Below are 8,646 nucleotides of genomic sequence, written 5' to 3' on the forward strand. Positions count from 1 at the left end.
AAAAAGTCATGTTCCTGTCGGTTTTGTCTTGCAGGTAGTAGGTGGAGAAGGTCGTTTGATGCTTCCAAAGGACCGTTGTAGTAGATTGCCTAGCACTTATGGTCAGGGACGGGCACTTGCACCCCATAGTTCACACGACCACTTGCAGTACCTGCGCCTCAAAATAGTTTTTCTTGAAAGCCAGGGACAAAGCAATGACGCTGACGTCATGAGCTCTGGGACGTTTGGACTGAGGGAGGTCTGGATTGAGAGCTCTCTCAATTACTTTCCTAATTCATGAAGAAATGGTATTTCTTGTGACGCTCCTCTAGGCCTTCTCTGTGCTAACGAAAAGTACTTGCACACGGGGTAGGGCTCCAGCCGTTCTTTTTAAGTAACACCTCAGACTCCTCACTGGACAGACTAACAGTTGGTCTGGGTCATCGGTTACAGAACGAAAATTATCTATCCGGAATGGGCCAAACCTAGAGTCCATTACACCTAGATTTTGAGCCTTACCAATGAACTCAGGGACGTAGCTAAGGATAACTTCTCCCCATCTCCTGGAGTGAGAGACATCAGAAGATAGACCCAAGGCTACAGCGAGTAGGAAATCAGTCTTCCAAGTGAGGTGGCAATCTGAAGCCCGGCGTAATGGTTCATAAGGGGGGCCCTTCAGAGACTGAAGGACCTGAACCACGTTCCAAGGAGATCTAAGTTCTGCCTGGGGACAAGTAAGCTCATAAATACGTATGAGTAAAGAAAGTTCCGAGGAAGAAATATCTTCTCCTTTCAGTTTAAAGGCGAGACTCAAGGCTGAGCAGTACCCTTTGAGTGCCGAAACCAAGAGAAGCATTTCTTCCCGAAGGTGTACAAGGAACTTGGCTATAGTTGGAACGGAGGCATCGAAGGGAAAGATATTCCTTCCACAACACCAACCACAGAAAACTGACCACTTTGCCTGTACATCGTCTGAGATGTCCAGCCATTCTTTTCACAACGGGTTGCAAAAACCCTCTCTGTGTGAGGAGGTGCTGGACTGGCTCCAGGTGTGAAGCCGAAGCAAAGCTACGGTTCTGTGGAAAATGCTGGCATGGGGTTGTTTGAGCCAGTTGAGCCATGGAGGAGTTGCTGCTTGCTTGGACCTAGTTGAGGACTTTTCTCATCAGACACAATGGGGGAAACGCGTACATGTCCAGGTTTACCCACTGAGGTTGGAAAGCATCTTGCCAAAGATGCTTAAGGATCTGGGACTGGGGAGCAGTATAAGGGGAGCTTGAAGTTTAGGGCCATTGCGAACAGATCCACAGTCTGGGAACCCCACAAAGTCAGAACTTTGTTGGCTACTGGAGGATTCAAAAACCACTCGGTGCCCACTGAGTCGCTTTGCTCAGATTGTCTGCGGCACATTCTGTTTGCCTGGAATGAAGCGAGCCGATAAGGTCACCGAGTGTCTTTTGCCCACCTGAGTATCTCTACTGCTAGATGGCACAGCTGCTGCAAACAACTACTATGGTATTGTCGCAATTCAATACCACAGTGTGTCCCGCCAGGAGCTGGTGGAACTGTTGGCGGGACAGAAAGGCTACCCTCATCTCTAAGAGATTTATGTGCTGGCACCTTTCTGATTCGGACCACTGGCCATAGATGGTGTGTTGCAGAAAGTGGGGCCCCCACCCTTCTTTTGATGCATCTGAAAAGAGCATCAATTCTGAGGGAGAAACGAGAAGATTGGCCCCTTTGCAGAGGTTTGGATCTGCCAGCCACCATCTCAGATCCGGCCATTCCTCTTGTCCTTCCTACGCGGACTGAACAATCCCTGGAATCGATGGACTAATTCTATTGCGATTTCAGACGCCACTGGAGTGATTTCATCCTGAGGCGACTGTTAGGAAATAGTCGGGCCAGAGAGGAGAGGTGACGACCGAGCAGGCAAAGCCAGCTCGTGCTGGGAGCTCTTCTCGCCTGAAGAAGGTCTAGACCTGCTACCTACTTCAGCCTCTGAATCCTTTCATCTGTTGGGAAAGCTTTGTGCCTTATGGTGTCTATTCGCATGCCCAGGTATACCAGTTCCTGAAAGGGAAGCAGGTGAGAATTCAAGGTTTACCACTAACCCCTGATCCTGGCAAAACCTTAGAAATTCATCTTGGTGGCGAATCAGCCAGTCGTCCAAGTATCTTGGGAGACGGATGCCGACTCTGAGAGACCAAGATGACACTAGGGTTAACACTCTTGTGAAGACCTGGGGTGCTGTGGAAAGACCGAAACACAGTCTTAGATACCTAGATACTTCCAGGAAGATGGATGGAATGGGATCTGGAAGTATGTGTCATTCAGATCTAGGGGCACATGAAGTCCCGCGGTCTTATAGCTTGTCCGACCTTGTTGGCCGTCTCCATTCTGGACGGATTATTATTATTAAAGAAAGGAGTTTTACCAGCCCAATGAGTAAAGCTTGACTCTCACAGGGCTGGCCCAAAATAAAATCTGGATATAAAGAATTATAAGATTATCAAAATTTAATTGATAAGGGAAAAAAATAAAATAAGAAAAAATAAAAATATATATATGTATATACCGTATATACTTATATATCTTTAAATATTCTAAATATGGGTGAATAGATGGATGAATGGATATATATATATATATATATATATATATATATATATATATATATACATATATATATATATGAATCTGAGTGATAAAAAGAATTAACTATATATTAAATCTATGTAAGTTAAGAAAATTAGTAATAACAAAAATCTTAGGTAAAAATTTAGATTCTATCAATAATACGAAAATTCCTTACAAAAGTTAAAATTCTAGAAACAGAAAAACTACTTGATTCAGTTAAAATGTCTGAAAACATTTTCTAACCAAAACACTCTCTCTCTCTCTCTCTCTCTCTCTCTCTCTCTCTCTCTCTCTCTCTCTCTCTCTCTCTCTCTCTCTCGCTGAAAAACTTTGCAAACCGAAAAAATATGTTTAATAGATAAAAAAAGTATCACACTCACTGCACATTGGAACAGTGCTGTGAGGTGTACTCATTAAAAATTCACTGGTCAATCTCGAGTGCCCAATTCGTAATCTGGTTAAAATTACTTCAGTTCTTTTGTTATTTTGTATTGAGGAATCACAAGGAGCAACCTTCAGTTTAATTTGCCTTAATTTATTATTTTTTGGCGCATTATTCCAACTGGGAGGTCAATGTTTAGTTGTGGTAATTTAATGGCTTCTTTAGCAGCAGCATCCGCCTTTGCATTACCAACAACTCTGTGACGTGGTGAGAGAAAGGTTGTGACTCAAAGGCAGGTTGAAAGCAACTGAGTGAGTTTATTACAAAACACACTCCTTTATATACAAAAGCTCAAGGCAACAAAAATTTTCATGTTTAAAATTGACACTGTTACAGAGGAGAAAAGCAGACATGTTTATTCTGGTTCTTTTTAGTGCGAGGGAAGAGTGAAGATACAAGCACAAAATAAACTGTACGATCGTGTGACACACGGTTGGTACAAGACTCCTCCTCTAAAAATGATATACTGGACATGTTAAATAGGTGCCCTGAATCTGGAGAGGTAGTAGTAAAAACTGCGCCGATTAGCGGCAGTGAGTGGCTGTAGAAGTCGTTGGTTGGGGTGCGAGCGAGTGGTGGATGATGGGTGGCTTTGTTGCCGCTCCGGCTCGTCACGGGGAAGGCGAATGTGTCCTACGGCATTCATAGGCGTGTGTCCTACGGCATTCATAGGCGTGTGTGTCCTACGGCATTCATAGGCGTGTGTGTGTCCTACGGCCTTCATAGGCGTGTGTGTCCTACGGCATTCATAGGCGTGTGTGTCCTACGGCATTCATAGGCGTATCCTACAGCATTCATAGGCCTATGGCGTTCATAGGCGTGTATGCCCTACGGCATTCATAGGCGTGTGTCCTACGGCATTCACGTCAGCTTCGGTTGAAGTTGAATAGGTGTCCTCTTCGTCAGGAGTGGAGGCGTTGATGGAGGTTTTGAAGGTCATGAAGTGGCTGTCCATAAGGGCGTTGGCTTTGGTCATCAAGTCCTTTATGGGTAAACTATCGACATCGGGTATGGCAGCGCGTACAGGTTTGGGTAAACGGCTTACCCAAAGGCCATGAAGTAGGTTCGACTCACGAGGAGAGCAGTCTGTGGCAGGTTACAGGCGAGTAATACTGGTCATTTTCCCGAGGGTGAGCGAAGCTCTCTGGTCCCCCAACGGTTGTTGAGAGAGCTGAAAAAGCGTTGCTATACGGGCGGCTGGCGACGGCGAGTACTACTGTAGAAGGTATGCGTTGGCGGCGTCAGAGTAACGGTGAGAGGTGGGGGGGAGGGGGGAGGAGCGAGTCACTCCGGGGTCACCAATGTGACGTGGTGAGAGAAAGGTTGTGACTCAAAGGCAGGTTGAAAGCAACTGAGTGAGTTTATTACAGAACACTCTCCTTTATATACAAAAACTCAAGGCAACAAGAATTTTCATGTTTAAAATTGACACTGTTACAGAGGAGAAAAGCAGACATGTTTATTCTGGTTCTTTTTAGTGCGAGGGAAGAGCGAAGATACAAGCACAAAATGAACTATGTACGATCCTGTGACACACGGTTGGTACAACTCCAACATGAGCCGGTATCCAGCATAATTAGACACTTACACACTGAGAAGATAATTTACTTATAAGATCTTTAATTCTTAGGATCAAGAGGTTCCTATGAGTATAGTTTTCAAGGGCTACTATGGCACTCCGAGAATCTGAATAGATGACAAATTAAAAAATTCTTTCTGTTTTCAATTGTTTTAATCACATTGATTACTTGTAAAATGGCAAATAACTCTGATGTAAATACTGATGACTCTTTTGGCAACGATAATTGTTGTGTTCTATCTAAAGATACTGCAGCACATCCAGCACCCATTGAGGATTTAGAACCATCAGTATATATAGCATAGTGAGGACCTTTTCTCTGAATATGTTCTATGGTAATTTGCTTGTGCTGACTCGGAGTATAAGTGAATTTTTTTTTTTTTTTTTGGGGGGGGGGATAAATAAAACAGATGAGAACAGATTCTTGTCCTTGTCATAATCCAAGGTGGGGGAAATAAAGATGGTTGGATAAGATTCACTTTAATGTTTGTTGATTGTAACAGTCTGTTTGCCCTAATTGGAAATGGTGGTTCATGGTTGTTTATAAATATATCCCTCTCATTAAAAAGTTTTTTTGTTGGAGAATTAGTAGATAAAATTTTCAATGCACTCCGCATTGTTACAAAATCCCGATGCAAAGACAAAGGGGTTTCTCCAATTTCACATAAAACAGAGATTTAGGGATGATCTAAATGCTCCGCTACAAATTCTCAGGCCTCGAGTGTGTATTGGATCTAAAGATTTCAAAGTTGCTTCTGATACTGATCCATATATTGGGCTACCATAATCAATTCTTGATAATACTAAAGCTTTATACATCATCAGTAAAGTTGATCTCTTTGTACCCCATGTTGTGTGAGATAATTTCCTCATTAAATTAAGAGCACTGTTACATTTGGATTTGATATATGATACATGTGCTTTCCAATTCAAATGGGTGTCAAAAATTAGTCCCAAAAACTTTACCTTACCTTAAAATTGGATTTGTACGTTGCCCAATGTTAGATTGATATCTTGGTTCTGCTTCCATCTACTATATTTAAAAAACATTATAGCTTGAGTTTTTTCTGCCAAAAGTCTAAAACCAACAGATGTAGTCCATGCTAGTATTTTTCTAGTGGCACTATTTAGAATTCTTTGTAAATGATGCAGACTATTAGAGGAATAGTAAATTGCAAAGTCATCTACATATAGACTACTTTGCACTCTTTGTGGCATTTGATTAACAATGTCATTAATTGCCAATGCAAAAAGAGTCCTGCTTAAAACACTGCCTTGCGGTACACCACTGTCAGGATTAAAAGATTCGGAGTAAATGTTATCAATACGAGTTTGAAACGTTCTTCCACCAATAAAATTTCTAATAAAAATAGGAAGGTGTCCTCGAAAACCATTCTGATGTAAGGATTTAAGTATCGAGTGTCTCCACGTTGTATCACATGCCTTTTGAATATAAAAAAAATATGGCTATTGTGATTATTTTCGTTCAAAGCCTCTACGTATATAATTTTTTAAGTGTGAAAGTGAATCCAAAGAAGATCGTTCTGATTGTGAGCCAAATTGAGAAGTTGATAGAATAATATTGCGACGTAAACACCAATTTAGTCTATAATTTACCATTTTTTCCAGTAATTGGTCTGTAATTGTTTGGATTACTTGGATCTTTCCCTGCCTTTACTATTGGTATTACTATTGCATGTTTCCATGCCTTTGGAAATAGGTGTTTGGTCCAAAGATAATTGTAAAAATCCAATAGATATGCTTTAGCTAAAGGGGCTAGAGTTCTAATCATATCGAAATTTATCTTATCTTTACCCGGGGCTGTTGACCTACAATTAGATAAGGAAAATTCCAACTCATCTTCAGTAAATCTTTTATTGTAATAGATATCCTCCATAGTATCAAAGTTCAATGGTGTTGATTCTTCTCTTCTTTTAATGGCTCAAAAGTGGGCATCTAAATTATCAATGCTGCTTATATTTTCAATATTACGGCCGATAATATTAGAGATTTTCTGAGTATCATGTATTCACGAGCCGTTATGCTTTAACGCGTGTCTTGCTGGTTTGCTGTAAGAACCATTAATCTTCCTAAACTTCTGCCACACCTTCAGCATAGAAGTATTATCTGATGTGCTTGACACGTATTTTTGCCATGAAATTATCTTGCCTTTAATTACTTCCATTCTGAATTTAGCAGAAACCTTATTAAAATATGATTTCAACACACTAATTTCTATTTCTATGTCAACCAGTTTGTTTATTTTATTCCCTAACATTAGGGGACCAGTGCTCAAATGTTTGAATCTTTTAATTAGGGTTTCTAATTTTCTTCCAACTGCATGCTTTTCGTTTATCAGCTGGGTTAATGTCTCTGACCACCATGGGACTGAATGTTTTAACTGTCGGGTGCCAGTCAGAAGTATCGATTTATCACCCGCTTGTGTGATGAAATTCACAAGGTCATCATTTGTTTTATCATGATCTTTGGAGTAATCAAAGGGAGGCACTTGCTTAGTGTAAAACTTGAACTTATCCCAGTCAGCTTTATTTGTATTATATCGTTGAATCGGAGAAGTTGGTGTATGTCCTAATATGGTAATCAAAATCGGGAAAATGATCACTGGCAAACAGGTCATCTAAGACATTCCCGTCGAACCTATCAACAATATTACTGGAACAGAGAGTTAAATCTATTGACGAATAAGTTCCATGAGCTTTTGAATAGTAAGTGCTACTCCCTGCCTCATTTAATATACAGAGGTTATGGTCATTCATCATCTGTTCAACCTTTGAACCATTTATGTCAACATCAACACAATTGGTGTCCCAGATGGAGTTATGAGAGTTGAAGTCTCCTAGTAATAGTATATCCTCTTGCATTTTTGGGAGTACTTTAGGTAGATTTTGTATATCATAGTTGCAAGAGGGTTGATTGTACATATTATAGATATTAAAGGAGTTGTTATTTAGATGTAATCTAACTCCAGATAATTGAAATTCTGATGTGTTGAATAATAAAGCATCATAAGTTACTTTATTATGAACATATACTGCAGTCCCTAAAGTATTGGGAGAAGGGATTGAGCGAGATGCTAAATTGTAGTTTCCTATTGAAGGAACAGTATCATTAGTATGTTGTAAGCATATTGCAATAGGGTTAAAATTTTTCAATAGTCTTTGGATTTCCCCAAGATGTAAACGGGTTTTAAGACCATTAATATTCCACTGAATTATCTAAGAGTTGAACGTTACGGCAATGAAGATAAATTTCCACTGGGTAAGGCATTATTTCTACTTATTCAGTTGGAGACAGGTTTTTGCTTGCATACGCTAGTTGTAGTTTTTGAATCAAGATTTGGTTCTTTGGGTATGGCTCCCTGGGTTTTACCCTTGTTTGTATTTGCTTCCTGAGTGTCATTTGGATTAAGGTTAAGTTTTTCTATAAATTTTTCAAGTTGGAAGGTGCCTGTTGCAAGTTTCTTTATTAGATGGCCACCGCACATACAACCAGCATTGTGGCTTTCTAATTTGCCATACTGGTTTTTATTTTTGTTTTTTATTAAAATTATCTATTATATTATTCATATTATGTACATTTAGATTTTTAGGGTCATTCAATTCTGCCAGGAAGCAATCGTTACAACCACATGAAACTGTGTGTGTTGTATTTTCTGCCATTATTTTACGTGAAAGCATTAGTTTTCCAGTCATACCTAGAACTGGAGAAGGGCTTATTTCTTTAATGGGTGCATTATTATTCGACTAGCTTTCGCTTCCTTGAGGGTCATTGGGATTCCTATGGACTTCAACGTTTATCAGTTGTTTAGTGATCTGGTTATTGACTGTGTTAGGTTTGGATCCAGAGGTTGGGAGTTCTAGCAATTTTCGGTATCCATTTCAATTGCATCTGGTATAAATTCTATATTATTTGGTTTTTGGGGTTTGGGTGGTGTATCTTCAACTACTCTTTTCTTGCTCACGCATTTTGATTTATGGGGCTCGAG

The sequence above is a fragment of the Palaemon carinicauda genome, chromosome 5 (genome assembly GCF_036898095.1).
Source record: "Palaemon carinicauda isolate YSFRI2023 chromosome 5, ASM3689809v2, whole genome shotgun sequence".
Lineage (NCBI taxonomy): Eukaryota > Metazoa > Arthropoda > Malacostraca > Decapoda > Palaemonidae > Palaemon > Palaemon carinicauda.